Source organism: Taudactylus pleione, unplaced genomic scaffold (assembly GCF_031769625.1).
Source record: "Taudactylus pleione unplaced genomic scaffold, aTauple2 ptg000016l, whole genome shotgun sequence".
Classification (NCBI taxonomy): Eukaryota; Metazoa; Chordata; class Amphibia; order Anura; family Myobatrachidae; genus Taudactylus; species Taudactylus pleione.
Window position 1 is genome coordinate 17,035,407 of NW_028284418.1, and position 16,865 is coordinate 17,052,271.

General features: G+C 32.8%; 6 non-coding genes across 6 annotated transcripts; all 6 read right to left on the reverse strand.

The window, feature by feature from the left end:
* Nucleotides 1-3,240: 3,240 nt before the first annotated feature.
* On the reverse strand, nt 3,241-3,322 carry TRNAL-UAG (transfer RNA leucine (anticodon UAG)). The gene has a single exon. It is a non-coding gene; the product is annotated as a tRNA-Leu (tRNA).
* A 1,649-nt stretch (nt 3,323-4,971) lies between these two features.
* Nucleotides 4,972-5,053, reverse strand: TRNAL-UAG (transfer RNA leucine (anticodon UAG)). The gene has a single exon. It is a non-coding gene; the product is annotated as a tRNA-Leu (tRNA).
* A 1,650-nt stretch (nt 5,054-6,703) lies between these two features.
* TRNAL-UAG (transfer RNA leucine (anticodon UAG)) lies at nt 6,704-6,785 on the reverse strand. The gene has a single exon. It is a non-coding gene; the product is annotated as a tRNA-Leu (tRNA).
* A 1,649-nt stretch (nt 6,786-8,434) lies between these two features.
* Nucleotides 8,435-8,516, reverse strand: TRNAL-UAG (transfer RNA leucine (anticodon UAG)). Its single transcript has one exon. It is a non-coding gene; the product is annotated as a tRNA-Leu (tRNA).
* Nucleotides 8,517-11,876: 3,360 nt separating this feature from the next.
* Nucleotides 11,877-11,958, reverse strand: TRNAL-UAG (transfer RNA leucine (anticodon UAG)). Its single transcript has one exon. It is a non-coding gene; the product is annotated as a tRNA-Leu (tRNA).
* A 1,649-nt stretch (nt 11,959-13,607) lies between these two features.
* Nucleotides 13,608-13,689, reverse strand: TRNAL-UAA (transfer RNA leucine (anticodon UAA)). Its single transcript has one exon. It is a non-coding gene; the product is annotated as a tRNA-Leu (tRNA).
* Between the last annotated feature and the right edge of the window lie 3,176 nt (nt 13,690-16,865).

The following is a 16,865-nucleotide window of genomic DNA, read 5'->3' on the forward strand; positions in this document are numbered from 1 at the left end:
TGAAATGAAAAACAATTCGCTAATACAAGATTTCAATGAAAGGTAAAAACATCAATGTTTAACTTGGTAATATTGATGAGAACTGATTTTTTAATTTTCTCAGTTACTTTTTGTTTGTTTTAACTGACATATTCAAAAATTGAGATGCTTGCTAGATGCATAATGTAGATCGCAGAGATATTCAAAGCCACTTTTTGAGAGCAACAATACATTTTAGATAGTTCTAAAAAAGGTTTGAGAAAACTATTAAAACCATGATAACTTGTTTTGAGCTACTGCATGTGACAGCTTATGGTGTGCTTCCACTAACCAAATTTAGCTTCTTTTATACCTTATCTACTTTAGGAAAGCACTTTGATATATATCACTGGATCTTCTCCTTGGAGAATAAATATGGCAGCAGTGGGATTTGATTCCAGCAGCTTGAATAGCTCTGTCATCCTACAACCTGCTTAACACTTTAAAATATTTTAGCTCTCATATCTGGAATGGCATTCAAAACTTTACCCAAAGTCAGGAAAAGCTGAGATAAAATGCAAAGAAGCCAGGTACATTTAACAAGTAATGATTATATTTGTCTTCAAATTTCCTTCATTTAGTGCAACTGATGTATCCAAATAACTTTTAAGTATTATTCAAATGCCTAAAATAGACAGCTGTGAGATTAAAATCCAGAGAGATAGGAAAGATAGAGAAATCGGAATATAAATCCATCAATTTATACCAATGAGTCACGTTGCCAACATTTCCATCTCTAATTGTATGATAAGACCACTCAGTAATTAAATATTATTTATGATATTACTTCTAATTAATTCATGCCAACTTAATTTTGGCTCATCTTTACTCTTAGCAGATAACATTTTTAAAACGTTTGGGAAGTCTCTTGTAACAATGATGAACTGTTGAGTAGCTATAGGAATCTTCCACCAACCAACTTCAGCTGGGTAATATCCTATCTAATGGAAAAAAAGAATCACTTTGCCATCAATAACTGCCCTACTCTTTGTATAATAAAGATGGCAGTAGTGAGATTTGCACCCACGCCTCCAAAGAGACTCGAGCCTTAATCCAGTGCTTTAGACTGCTCGGCCATGCTATCACATGTGCATGTTGTTAGGGTAGCTCACAGATCTAGAACATCAAAATTAAAGGTTTTTTTTGTTTTAAAGTATTAATTGAAAAGTTGTCAGCAAAGGTTAAAAGAAAGTTCATTATTAAACATAAATCCGATGAGAAATTCAGATTTTTTATTGAATTGCATTTTGTTTATTTTCATTGAAATAACAAAAGAAATTGAGATGCATGAAGTAATAAAATATTTTATTACTGATAGGGCACATAATTACTTCATTCAAAATTAAAATTTGAATATCTTTATTGTTAGCAGATATCATTATTTTAAAGGTTTGAGAAGACTGTTGCAACTATGATGAACTGTTGGGAACTTGGTGGCTAATGCAGGGTACTATCACCAACCTTTTTCAGTTGGTTAATATCTGATCAAAAATCAATTCTTTGGAAAATAAGATTGGCAGCAGTGGGATTTGAACCTAAATCCAGCGCCTTAGAACGCTCGGCCATGCTACCACTGGCACACATGGAGTTCTTATCTCACAGATCTTTCATATAATTAAGATTGCTGCAAATTAAATGTTTAATTTTGTTTTAAAGTGACACTTGGAAAGAAGTGTCATGTTAAAAGTCTATGAAATGAAAAACAATTCGCTAATACAAGATTTCAATGAAAGGTAAAAACATCCATGTTTTACTTGGTAATATTGATGAGAACTGATTTTTTAATTTTCTCAGTTACTTTTTGTTTGTTTTAACTGACATATTCAAAAATTGAGATGCTTGCTAGATGCATAATGTAGATTGCAGAGATATTCAAAGCCACTTTTTGAGAGCAACAATACAATTTAGAGAGTTCTAAAAAAGGTTTGAGAAAACTATTAAAACCATGATAACTTGTTTTGAGCTACTGCATGTGACAGCTTATGGTGTGCTTCCACCAACCAAATTTAGCTTCTTTTATACCTTATCTACTTTAGGAATACACTTTGATATATATCACTGGATCTTCTCCTTGGAGAATAAATATGGCAGCAGTGGGATTTGATTCCAGCCGCTTGAATAGCTCTGTCATCCTACAACCTGCTGTACACTTTAAAATATTTTAACTCTCATATCTGGAATGTCATTCAAAACTTTACCCAAAGTCAGGAAAAGCAGAGATAAAATGTAAAAGAAGCCAGGTACATTTAACAAGTAATGATTATATTTGTCTTCAGATTTCCTTCATTTAGTGCAACTGATGTATCCAAATAACTTTGAAGTACTATTCAAATGCCTAAGATAGACAGCTGTGAGATTAAAATCCAGAAAGATAGGAAAGATAGAGAAATTGGAATATAAATCCATCAATTTATACCAATGAGTCACGTTGCCAACATTTCCATCTCTAATTGTATGATAAGACCACTCAGTAATTAAATATTAGTTATGATATTACTTCTAATTACTTCATGCCAACTTAATTTTGGCTCATCTTTACTCTTAGCAGATAACATTTTTAAAACGTTTGGGAAGTCTCTTGTAACAATGATGAACTGTTGAGTAGCTATAGGAATCTTCCACCAACCAACTTCAGTTGGGTAATATCCTAACTAATGGAAAAAAAGAATCACTTTGCCATCAATAACTGCCCTACTCTTTGTATAATAAAGATGGCAGTAGTGAGATTTGCACCCACACCTCCAAAGAGACTGGAGCCTTAATCCAGTAACTTAGACTGCTCGGCCATGCTACCACATGTGCATGTTGTTAGGGTAGCTCACAGATCTAGAACATCAAAATAAAAGGGTTTTTTTGTTTTAAAGTATTAATTGAAAAGATGTCAGCAAAAGTTAAAAGAAAGTTCATTATTAAACATAAATCCGATGAGAAATTCAGATTTTTTATAGAATTGCATTTTGTTTATTTTCATTGAAATAACAAAAGAAATTGAGATGCATGAAGTAATAAAATATTAGTTCTGAAAGGGCACATAATTACTTCATGCAAAATTAAAATTTGAATATCTTTATTGTTAGCAGATATCATTATTTTAAAGGTTTGAATAGACTGTTGCAACTATGATGAACTGTTGGGAACTTGGTGGCTAATGCAGGGTACTATCACCAACCTTTTTCAGTTGGTTAATATCTGATCAAAAATCAATTCTTTGGAAAATAAGATTGGCAGCAGTGGGATTTGAACCCACGCCTCCGAAGAGACTGGAGCCTAAATCCAGCGCCTTAGACCGCTCGGCCATGCTACCACTGGCACACATGGAGTTCTTATCTCACAGATCTTTCATATAATTAAGATTGCTGCAAATTAAATGTTTAATTTTGTTTTAAAGCGACACTTGGAAAGAAGTGTCATGTTAAAAGTCTATGAAATGAAAAACAATTCGCTAATACAAGATTTCAATGAAAGGTAAAAACATCCATGTTTTACTTGGTAATATTGATGAGAACTGATTTTTTAATTTTCTCAGTTACTTTTTGTTTGTTTTAACTGACATATTCAAAAATTGAGATGCTTGCTAGATGCATAATGTAGATCGCAGAGATATTCAAAGCCACTTTTTGAGAGCAACAATACATTTTGATAGTTCTAAAAAAAGTTTGAGAAAACTATTAAAACCATGATAACTTGTTTTGAGCTACTGCATGTGACAGCTTATGGTGTGCTTCCACTAACCAAATTTAGCTTCTTTTATACCTTATCTACTTTAGGAAAGCACTTTGATATATATCACTGGATCTTCTCCTTGGAGAATAAATATGGCAGCAGTGGGATTTGATTCCAGCAGCTTGAATAGCTCTGTCATCCTACAACCTGCTTAACACTTTAAAATATTTTAGCTCTCATATCTGGAATGTCATTCAAAACTTTACCCAAAGTCAGGAAAAGCTGAGATAAAATGCAAAAGAAGCCAGGTACATTTAACAAGTAATGATTATATTTGTCTTCAAATTTCCTTCATTTAGTGCAACTGATGTATCCAAATAACTTTTAAGTATTATTCAAATGCCTAAAATAGACAGCTGTGAGATTAAAATCCAGAGAGATAGGAAAGATAGAGAAATCGGAATATAAATCCATCAATTTATACCAATGAGTCACGTTGCCAACATTTCCATCTCTAATTGTATGATAAGACCACTCAGTAATTAAATATTAGTTATGATATTACTTCTAATTAATTCATGCCAACTTAATTTTGGCTCATCTTTACTCTTAGCAGATAACATTTTTAAAACGTTTGGGAAGTCTCTTGTAACAATGATGAACTGTTGAGTAGCTATAGGAATCTTCCACCAACCAACTTCAGCTGGGTAATATCCTATCTAATGGAAAAAAAGAATCACTTTGCCATCAATAACTGCCCTACTCTTTGTATAATAAAGATGGCAGTAGTGAGATTTGCACCCACACCTCCAAAGAGACTGGAGCCTTAATCCAGCGCCTTAGACTGCTCGGCCATGCTACCACATGTGCATGTTGTTAGGGTAGCTCACAGATCTAGAACATCAAAATAAAAGGGTTTTTTTGTTTTAAAGTATTAATTGAAAAAATGTCAGCAAAAGTTAAAAGAAAGTTCATTATTAAACATAAATCCGATGAGAAATTCAGATTTTTTATAGAATTGCATTTTGTTTATTTTCATTGAAATAACAAAATAAATTGAGATGCATGAAGTAATAAAATATTAGTTCTGATAGGGCACATAATTACTTCATGCAAAATTAAAATTTGAATATCTTTATTGTTAGCAGATATCATTATTTTAAAGGTTTGAATAGACTGTTGCAACTATGATGAACTGTTGGGAACTTGGTGGCTAATGCAGGATACTATCACCAACCTTTTTCAGTTGGTTAATATCTGATCAAAAATCAATTCTTTGGAAAATAAGATTGGCAGCAGTGGGATTTGAACCCACGCCTCCGAAGAGACTGGAGCCTAAATCCAGCGCCTTAGACCGCTCGGCCATGCTACCACTGGCACACATGGAGTTCTTATCTCACAGGTCTTTCATATAATTAAGATCGCTGCAAATTAAATGTTTAATTTTGTTTTAAAGCGACACTTGGAAAGAAGTGTCATGTTAAAAGTCTATGAAATGAAAAACAATTCGCTAATACAAGATTTCAATGAAAGGTAAAAACATCCATGTTTTACTTGGTAATATTGATGAGAACTGATTTTTTAATTTTCTCAGTTACTTTTTGTTTGTTTTAACTGACATATTCAAAAATTGAGATGCTTCCTAGATGCATAATGTAGATCGCAGAGATATTCAAAGCCACTTTTTGAGAGCAACAATACATTTTGATAGTTCTAAAAAAAGTTTGAGAAAACTATTAAAACCATGATAACTTGTTTTGAGCTACTGCATGTGACAGCTTATGGTGTGCTTCCACTAACCAAATTTAGCTTCTTTTATACCTTATCTACTTTAGGAAAGCACTTTGATATATATCACTGGATCTTCTCCTTGGAGAATAAATATGGCAGCAGTGGGATTTGATTCCAGCAGCTTGAATAGCTCTGTCATCCTACAACCTGCTTAACACTTTAAAATATTTTAGCTCTCATATCTGGAATGTCATTCAAAACTTTACCCAAAGTCAGGAAAAGCTGAGATAAAATGCAAAAGAAGCCAGGTACATTTAACAAGTAATGATTATATTTGTCTTCAAATTTCCTTCATTTAGTGCAACTGATGTATCCAAATAACTTTTAAGTATTATTCAAATGCCTAAAATAGACAGCTGTGAGATTAAAATCCAGAGAGATAGGAAAGATAGAGAAATCGGAATATAAATCCATCAATTTATACCAATGAGTCACGTTGCCAACATTTCCATCTCTAATTGTATGATAAGACCACTCAGTAATTAAATATTAGTTATGATATTACTTCTAATTAATTCATGCCAACTTAATTTTGGCTCATCTTTACTCTTAGCAGATAACATTTTTAAAACGTTTGGGAAGTCTCTTGTAACAATGATGAACTGTTGAGTAGCTATAGGAATCTTCCACCAACCAACTTCAGCTGGGTAATATCCTATCTAATGGAAAAAAAGAATCACTTTGCCATCAATAACTGCCCTACTCTTTGTATAATAAAGATGGCAGTAGTGAGATTTGCACCCACGCCTCCAAAGAGACTGGAGCCTTAATCCAGCGCTTTAGACTGCTCGGCCATGCTACCACATGTGCATGTTGTTAGGGTAGCTCACAGATCTAGAACATCAAAATTAAAGGGTTTTTTGTTTTAAAGTATTAATTGAAAAGATGTCAGCAAAGGTTAAAAGAAAGTTCATTATTAAACATAAATCCGATGAGAAATTCAGATTTTTTATTGAATTGCATTTTGTTTATTTTCATTGAAATAACAAAAGAAATTGAGATGCATGAAGTAATAAAATATTTTATTACTGATAGGGCACATAATTACTTCATGCAAAATTAAAATTTGAATATCTTTATTGTTAGCAGATATCATTATTTTAAAGGTTTGAGAAGACTGTTGCAACTATGATGAACTGTTGGGAACTTGGTGGCTAATGCAGGGTACTATCACCAACCTTTTTTAGTTGGTTAATATCTGATCAAAAATCAATTCTTTGGAAAATAAGATTGGCAGCAGTGGGATTTGAACCCACGCCTCCGAAGAGACTGGAGCCTAAATCCAGCGCCTTAGACCGCTCGGCCATGCTACCACTGGCACACATGGAGTTCTTATCTCACAGATCTTTCATATAATTAAGATTGCTGCAAATTAAATGTTTAATTTTGTTTTAAAGCGACACTTGGAAAGAAGTGTCATGTTAAAAGTCTATGAAATGAAAAACAATTCGCTAATACAAGATTTCAATGAAAGGTAAAAACATCCATGTTTAACTTGGTAATATTGATGAGAACTGATTTTTTAATTTTCTCAGTTACTTTTTGTTTGCTTTAACTGACATATTCAAAAATTGAGATGCTTGCTAGATGCATAATGTAGATCGCAGAGATATTCAAAGCCACTTTTTGAGAGCAACAATACAATTTAGATAGTTCTAAAAAAGGTTTGAGAAAACTATTAAAACCATTATAACTTGTTTTGAGCTACTGCATGTGACAGCTTATGGTGTGCTTCCACCAACCAAATTTAGCTTCTTTTATACCTTATCTACTTTAGGAATACACTTTGATATATATCACTGGATCTTCGCCTTGGAGAATAAATATGGAAGCAGTGGGATTTGATTCCAGCAGCTTGAATAGCTCTGTCATCCTACAACCTGCTGTACACTTTAAAATATTTTAACTCTCATATCTGGAATGTCATTCAAAACTTTACCCAAAGTCAGGAAAAGCAGAGATAAAATGTAAAAGAAGCCAGGTACATTTAACAAGTAATGATTATATTTGTCTTCAGATTTCCTTCATTTAGTGCAACTGATGTATCCAAATATCTTTGAAGTACTATTCAAATGCCTAAGATAGACAGCTGTGAGATTAAAATCCAGAAAGATAGGAAAGATAGAGAAATCGGAATATAAATCCTTCAATTTATACCAATGAGTCACGTTGCCAACATTTCCATCTCTAATTGTATGATAAGACCACTCAGTAATTAAATATTAGTTATGATATTACTTCTAATTACTTCATGCCAACTTAATTTTGGCTCATCTTTACTCTTAGCAGATAAAATTTTTAAAACGTTTGGGAAGTCTCTTGCAACAATGATGAACTGTTGAGTAGCTATAGGAATCTTCCACCAACCAACTTCAGTTGGGTAATATCCTATCTAATGGAAAAAAAGAATCACTTTGCCATCAATAACTGCCCTACTCTTTGTATAATAAAGATGGCAGTAGTGAGATTTGCACCCACACCTCCAAAGAGACTGGAGCCTTAATCCAGCACCTTAGACTGCTCGGCCATGCTACCACATGTGCATGTTGTTAGGGTAGCTCACAGATCTAGAACATCAAAATAAAAGGTTTTTTTGTTTTAAAGTATTAATTGAAAAGATGTCAGCAAAAGTTAAAAGAAAGTTCATTATTAAACATAAATCCGATGAGAAATTCAGATTTTTTATAGAATTGCATTTTGTTTATTTTCATTGAAATAACAAAAGAAATTGAGATGCATGAAGTAATAAAATATTAGTTCTGATAGGGCACATAATTACTTCATGCAAAATTAAAATTTGAATATCTTTATTGTTAGCAGATATCATTATTTTAAAGGTTTGAATAGACTGTTGCAACTATGATGAACTGTTGGGAACTTGGTGGCTAATGCAGGGTACTATCACCAACCTTTTTCAGTTGGTTAATATCTGATCAAAAATCAATTCTTTGGAAAATAAGATTGGCAGCAGTGGGATTTGAACCCACGCCTCCGAAGAGACTGGAGCCTAAATCCAGCGCCTTAGACCGCTCGGCCATGCTACCACTGGCACACATGGAGTTCTTATCTCACAGATCTTTCATATAATTAAGATTGCTGCAAATTAAATGTTTAATTTTGTTTTAAAGCGACACTTGGAAAGAAGTGTCATGTTAAAAGTCTATGAAATGAAAAACAATTCGCTAATACAAGATTTCAATGAAAGGTAAAAACATCAATGTTTAACTTGGTAATATTGATGAGAACTGATTTTTTAATTTTCTCAGTTACTTTTTGTTTGTTTTAACTGACATATTCAAAAATTGAGATGCTTGCTAGATGCATAATGTAGATCGCAGAGATATTCAAAGCCACTTTTTGAGAGCAACAATACATTTTAGATAGTTCTAAAAAAGGTTTGAGAAAACTATTAAAACCATGATAACTTGTTTTGAGCTACTGCATGTGACAGCTTATGGTGTGCTTCCACTAACCAAATTTAGCTTCTTTTATACCTTATCTACTTTAGGAAAGCACTTTGATATATATCACTGGATCTTCTCCTTGGAGAATAAATATGGCAGCAGTGGGATTTGATTCCAGCAGCTTGAATAGCTCTGTCATCCTACAACCTGCTTAACACTTTAAAATATTTTAGCTCTCATATCTGGAATGTCATTCAAAACTTTACCCAAAGTCAGGAAAAGCTGAGATAAAATGCAAAAGAAGCCAGGTACATTTAACAAGTAATGATTATATTTGTCTTCAAATTTCCTTCATTTAGTGCAACTGATGTATCCAAATAACTTTTAAGTATTATTCAAATGCCTAAAATAGACAGCTGTGAGATTAAAATCCAGAGAGATAGGAAAGATAGAGAAATCGGAATATAAATCCATCAATTTATACCAATGAGTCACGTTGCCAACATTTCCATCTCTAATTGTATGATAAGACCACTCAGTAATTAAATATTATTTATGATATTACTTCTAATTAATTCATGCCAACTTAATTTTGGCTCATCTTTACTCTTAGCAGATAACATTTTTAAAACGTTTGGGAAGTCTCTTGTAACAATGATGAACTGTTGAGTAGCTATAGGAATCTTCCACCAACCAACTTCAGCTGGGTAATATCCTATCTAATGGAAAAAAAGAATCACTTTGCCATCAATAACTGCCCTACTCTTTGTATAATAAAGATGGCAGTAGTGAGATTTGCACCCACGCCTCCAAAGAGACTCGAGCCTTAATCCAGTGCTTTAGACTGCTCGGCCATGCTATCACATGTGCATGTTGTTAGGGTTGCTCACAGATCTAGAACATCAAAATTAAAGGGTTTTTTTGTTTTAAAGTATTAATTGAAAAGTTGTCAGCAAAGGTTAAAAGAAAGTTCATTATTAAACATAAATCCAATGAGAAATTCAGATTTTTTATTGAATTGCATTTTGTTTATTTTCATTGAAATAACAAAAGAAATTGAGATGCATGAAGTAATAAAATATTTTATTACTGATAGGGCACATAATTACTTCATTCAAAATTAAAATTTGAATATCTTTATTGTTAGCAGATATCATTATTTTAAAGGTTTGAGAAGACTGTTGCAACTATGATGAACTGTTGGGAACTTGGTGGCTAATGCAGGGTACTATCACCAACCTTTTTCAGTTGGTTAATATCTGATCAAAAATCAATTCTTTGGAAAATAAGATTGGCAGCAGTGGGATTTGAACCTAAATCCAGCGCCTTAGAACGCTCGGCCATGCTACCACTGGCACACATGGAGTTCTTATCTCACAGATCTTTCATATAATTAAGATTGCTGCAAATTAAATGTTTAATTTTGTTTTAAAGCGACACTTGGAAAGAAGTGTCATGTTAAAAGTCTATGAAATGAAAAACAATTCGCTAATACAAGATTTCAATGAAAGGTAAAAACATCCATGTTTTACTTGGTAATATTGATGAGAACTGATTTTTTAATTTTCTCAGTTACTTTTTGTTTGTTTTAACTGACATATTCAAAAATTGAGATGCTTGCTAGATGCATAATGTAGATTGCAGAGATATTCAAAGCCACTTTTTGAGAGCAACAATACAATTTAGAGAGTTCTAAAAAAGGTTTGAGAAAACTATTAAAACCATGATAACTTGTTTTGAGCTACTGCATGTGACAGCTTATGGTGTGCTTCCACCAACCAAATTTAGCTTCTTTTATACCTTATCTACTTTAGGAATACACTTTGATATATATCACTGGATCTTCTCCTTGGAGAATAAATATGGCAGCAGTGGGATTTGATTCCAGCCGCTTGAATAGCTCTGTCATCCTACAACCTGCTGTACACTTTAAAATATTTTAACTCTCATATCTGGAATGTCATTCAAAACTTTACCCAAAGTCAGGAAAAGCAGAGATAAAATGTAAAAGAAGCCAGGTACATTTAACAAGTAATGATTATATTTGTCTTCAGATTTCCTTCATTTAGTGCAACTGATGTATCCAAATAACTTTGAAGTACTATTCAAATGCCTAAAATAGACAGCTGTGAGATTAAAATCCAGAAAGATAGGAAAGATAGAGAAATTGGAATATAAATCCATCAATTTATACCAATGAGTCACGTTGCCAACATTTCCATCTCTAATTGTATGATAAGACCACTCAGTAATTAAATATTAGTTATGATATTACTTCTAATTACTTCATGCCAACTTAATTTTGGCTCATCTTTACTCTTAGCAGATAACATTTTTAAAACGTTTGGGAAGTCTCTTGTAACAATGATGAACTGTTGAGTAGCTATAGGAATCTTCCACCAACCAACTTCAGTTGGGTAATATCCTAACTAATGGAAAAAAAGAATCACTTTGCCATCAATAACTGCCCTACTCTTTGTATAATAAAGATGGCAGTAGTGAGATTTGCACCCACACCTCCAAAGAGACTGGAGCCTTAATCCAGTACCTTAGACTGCTCGGCCATGCTACCACATGTGCATGTTGTTAGGGTAGCTCACAGATCTAGAACATCAAAATAAAAGGGTTTTTTTGTTTTAAAGTATTAATTGAAAAGATGTCAGCAAAAGTTAAAAGAAAGTTCATTATTAAACATAAATCTGATGAGAAATTCAGATTTTTTATAGAATTGCATTTTGTTTATTTTCATTGAAATAACAAAAGAAATTGAGATGCATGAAGTAATAAAATATTAGTTCTGAAAGGGCACATAATTACTTCATGCAAAATTAAAATTTGAATATCTTTATTGTTAGCAGATATCATTATTTTAAAGGTTTGAATAGACTGTTGCAACTATGATGAACTGTTGGGAACTTGGTGGCTAATGCAGGGTACTATCACCAACCTTTTTCAGTTGGTTAATATCTGATCAAAAATCAATTCTTTGGAAAATAAGATTGGCAGCAGTGGGATTTGAACCCACGCCTCCGAAGAGACTGGAGCCTAAATCCAGCGCCTAAGACCACTCGGCCATGCTACCACTGGCACACATGGAGTTCTTATCTCACAGATCTTTCATATAATTAAGATTGCTGCATATTAAATGTTTAATTTTGTTTTAAAGCGACACTTGGAAAGAAGTGTCATGTTAAAAGTCTATGAAATGAAAAACAATTCGCTAATACAAGATTTCAATGAAAGGTAAAAACATCCATGTTTTACTTGGTAATATTGATGAGAACTGATTTTTTAATTTTCTCAGTTACTTTTTGTTTGTTTTAACTGACATATTCAAAAATTGAGATGCTTGCTAGATGCATAATGTAGATCGCAGAGATATTCAAAGCCACTTTTTGAGAGCAACAATACATTTTGATAGTTCTAAAAAAAGTTTGAGAAAACTATTAAAACCATGATAACTTGTTTTGAGCTACTGCATGTGACAGCTTATGGTGTGCTTCCACTAACCAAATTTAGCTTCTTTTATACCTTATCTACTTTAGGAAAGCACTTTGATATATATCACTGGATCTTCTCCTTGGAGAATAAATATGGCAGCAGTGGGATTTGATTCCAGCAGCTTGAATAGCTCTGTCATCCTACAACCTGCTTAACACTTTAAAATATTTTAGCTCTCATATCTGGAATGTCATTCAAAACTTTACCCAAAGTCAGGAAAAGCTGAGATAAAATGCAAAAGAAGCCAGGTACATTTAACAAGTAATGATTATATTTGTCTTCAAATTTCCTTCATTTAGTGCAACTGATGTATCCAAATAACTTTTAAGTATTATTCAAATGCCTAAAATAGACAGCTGTGAGATTAAAATCCAGAGAGATAGGAAAGATAGAGAAATCGGAATATAAATCCATCAATTTATACCAATGAGTCACGTTGCCAACATTTCCATCTCTAATTGTATGATAAGACCACTCAGTAATTAAATATTAGTTATGATATTACTTCTAATTAATTCATGCCAACTTAATTTTGGCTCATCTTTACTCTTAGCAGATAACATTTTTAAAACGTTTGGGAAGTCTCTTGTAACAATGATGAACTGTTGAGTAGCTATAGGAATCTTCCACCAACCAACTTCAGCTGGGTAATATCCTATCTAATGGAAAAAAAGAATCACTTTGCCATCAATAACTGCCCTACTCTTTGTATAATAAAGATGGCAGTAGTGAGATTTGCACCCACACCTCCAAAGAGACTGGAGCCTTAATCCAGCGCCTTAGACTGCTCGGCCATGCTACCACATGTGCATGTTGTTAGGGTAGCTCACAGATCTAGAACATCAAAATAAAAGGGTTTTTTTGTTTTAAAGTATTAATTGAAAAAATGTCAGCAAAAGTTAAAAGAAAGTTCATTATTAAACATAAATCCGATGAGAAATTCAGATTTTTTATAGAATTGCATTTTGTTTATTTTCATTGAAATAACAAAAGAAATTGAGATGCATGAAGTAATAAAATATTAGTTCTGATAGGGCACATAATTACTTCATGCAAAATTAAAATTTGAATATCTTTATTGTTAGCAGATATCATTATTTTAAAGGTTTGAATAGACTGTTGCAACTATGATGAACTGTTGGGAACTTGGTGGCTAATGCAGGGTACTATCACCAACCTTTTTCAGTTGGTTAATATCTGATCAAAAATCAATTCTTTGGAAAATAAGATTGGCAGCAGTGGGATTTGAACCCACGCCTCCGAAGAGACTGGAGCTTAAATCCAGCGCCTTAGACCGCTCGGCCATGCTACCACTGGCACACATGGAGTTCTTATCTCACAGATCTTTCATATAATTAAGATTGCTGCAAATTAAATGTTTAATTTTGTTTTAAAGCGACACTTGGAAAGAAGTGTCATGTTAAAAGTCTATGAAATGAAAAACAATTCGCTAATACAAGATTTCAATGAAAGGTAAAAACATCCATGTTTAACTTGGTAATATTGATGAGAACTGATTTTTTAATTTTCTCAGTTACTTTTTGTTTGTTTTAACTGACATATTCAAAAATTGAGATGCTTGCTAGATGCATAATGTAGATCGCAGAGATATTCAAAGCCACTTTTTGAGAGCAACAATACATTTTAGATAGTTCTAAAAAAGGTTTGAGAAAACTATTAAAACCATGATAACTTGTTTTGAGCTACTGCATGTGACAGCTTATGGTGTGCTTCCACTAACCAAATTTAGCTTCTTTTATACCTTATCTACTTTAGGAAAGCACTTTGATATATATCACTGGATCTTCTCCTTGGAGAATAAATATGGCAGCAGTGGGATTTGATTCCAGCAGCTTGAATAGCTCTGTCATCCTACAACCTGCTTAACACTTTAAAATATTTTAGCTCTCATATCTGGAATGTCATTCAAAACTTTACCCAAAGTCAGGAAAAGCTGAGATAAAATGCAAAAGAAGCCAGGTACATTTAACAAGTAATGATTATATTTGTCTTCAAATTTCCTTCATTTAGTGCAACTGATGTATCCAAATAACTTTTAAGTATTATTCAAATGCCTAAAATAGACAGCTGTGAGATTAAAATCCAGAGAGATAGGAAAGATAGAGAAATCGGAATATAAATCCATCAATTTATACCAATGAGTCACGTTGCCAACATTTCCATCTCTAATTGTATGATAAGACCACTCAGTAATTAAATATTATTTATGATATTACTTCTAATTAATTCATGCCAACTTAATTTTGGCTCATCTTTACTCTTAGCAGATAACATTTTTAAAACGTTTGGGAAGTCTCTTGTAACAATGATGAACTGTTGAGTAGCTATAGGAATCTTCCACCAACCAACTTCAGCTGGGTAATATCCTATCTAATGGAAAAAAAAGAATCACTTTGCCATCAATAACTGCCCTACTCTTTGTATAATAAAGATGGCAGTAGTGAGATTTGCACCCACGCCTCCAAAGAGACTGGAGCCTTAATCCAGCGCTTTAGACTGCTCGGCCATGCTATCACATGTGCATGTTGTTAGGGTAGCTCACAGATCTAGAACATCAAAATTAAAGGGTTTTTTTGTTTTAAAGTATTAATTGAAAAGTTGTCAGCAAAGGTTAAAAGAAAGTTCATTATTAAACATAAATCCGATGAGAAATTCAGATTTTTTATTGAATTGCATTTTGTTTATTTTCATTGAAATAACAAAAGAAATTGAGATGCATGAAGTAATAAAATATTTTATTACTGATAGGGCACATAATTACTTCATTCAAAATTAAAATTTGAATATCTTTATTGTTAGCAGATATCATTATTTTAAAGGTTTGAATAGACTGTTGCAACTATGATGAACTGTTGGGAACTTGGTGGCTAATGCAGGGTACTATCACCAACCTTTTTCAGTTGGTTAATATCTGATCAAAAATCAATTCTTTGGAAAATAAGATTGGCAGCAGTAGGATTTGAACCTAAATCCAGCGCCTTAGAACGCTCGGCCATGCTACCACTGGCACACATGGAGTTCTTATCTCACAGATCTTTCATATAATTAAGATCGCTGCAAATTAAATGTTTAATTTTGTTTTAAACCGACACTTGGAAAGAAGTGTCATGTTAAAAGTCTATGAAATGAAAAACAATTCGCTAATACAAGAGTTCAATGAAAGGTAAAAACATCCATGTTTTACTTGGTAATATTGATGAGAACTGATTTTTTAATTTTCTCAGTTACTTTTGTTTGTTTTAACTGACATATTCAAAAATTGAGATGCTTGCTAGATGCATAATGTAGATCGCAGAGATATTCAGAGCCACTTTTTGAGAGCAACAATACATTTTAGATAGTTCTAAAAAAAGTTTGAGAAAACTATTAAAACCATGATAACTTGTTTTGAGCTACTGCATGTGACAGCTTATGGTGTGCTTCCACTAACCAAATTTATCTTCTTTTATACCTTATCTACTTTAGGAAAGCACTTTGATATATATCACTGGATCTTCTCCTTGGAGAATAAATATGGCAGCAGTGGGATTTGATTCCAGCAGCTTGAATAGCTCTGTCATCCTACAACCTGCTGTACACTTTAAAATATTTTAGCTCTCATATCTGGAATGTCATTCAAAACTTTACCCAAAGTCAGGAAAAGCTGAGATGAAATGCAAAAGAAGCCAGGTACATTTAACAAGTAATGATTATATTTGTCTTCAAATTTCCATCATTTAGTGCAACTGATGTATCCAAATAACTTTTAAGTATTATTCAAATGCCTAAAATAGACAGCTGTGAGACTAAAATCCAGAGAGATAGGAAAGATAGAGAAATCGGAATATAAATCCATCAATTTATACCAATGAGTCACGTTGCCAACATTTCCATCTCTAATTGTATGATAAGACCACTCAGTAATTAAATATTAGTTATGATATTACTTCTAATTAATTCATGCCAACTTAATTTTGGCTCATCTTTACTCTTAGCAGATAACATTTTTAAAATGTTTGGGAAGTCTCTTGTAACAATGATGAACTGTTGAAAAGCTATAGGAATCTTCCACCAACCAACTTCAGCTGGGTAATATCCTATCTAATGGAAAAAAAGAATCACTTTGCCATCAATAACTGCCCTACTCTTTGTATAATAAAGATGGCAGTAGTGAGATTTGCACCCACGCCTCCAAAGAGACTGGAGCCTTAATCCAGCGCTTTTGACTGCTCGGCCATGCTACCACATGTGCATGTTGTTAGGGTAGCTCACAGATCTAGAACATCAAAATTAAAGGGTTTTTTTTTTTAAAGTATTAATTGAAAAGATGTCAGCAAAGGTTAAAAGAAAGTTCATTATTAAACATAAATCCGATGAGAAATTCAGATTTTTTATTGAATTGCATTTTGTTTATTTTCATTGAAACAACAAAAGAAATTGAGATGCATGAAGTAATAAAATAATTTATTACTGATAGGGCACATAATT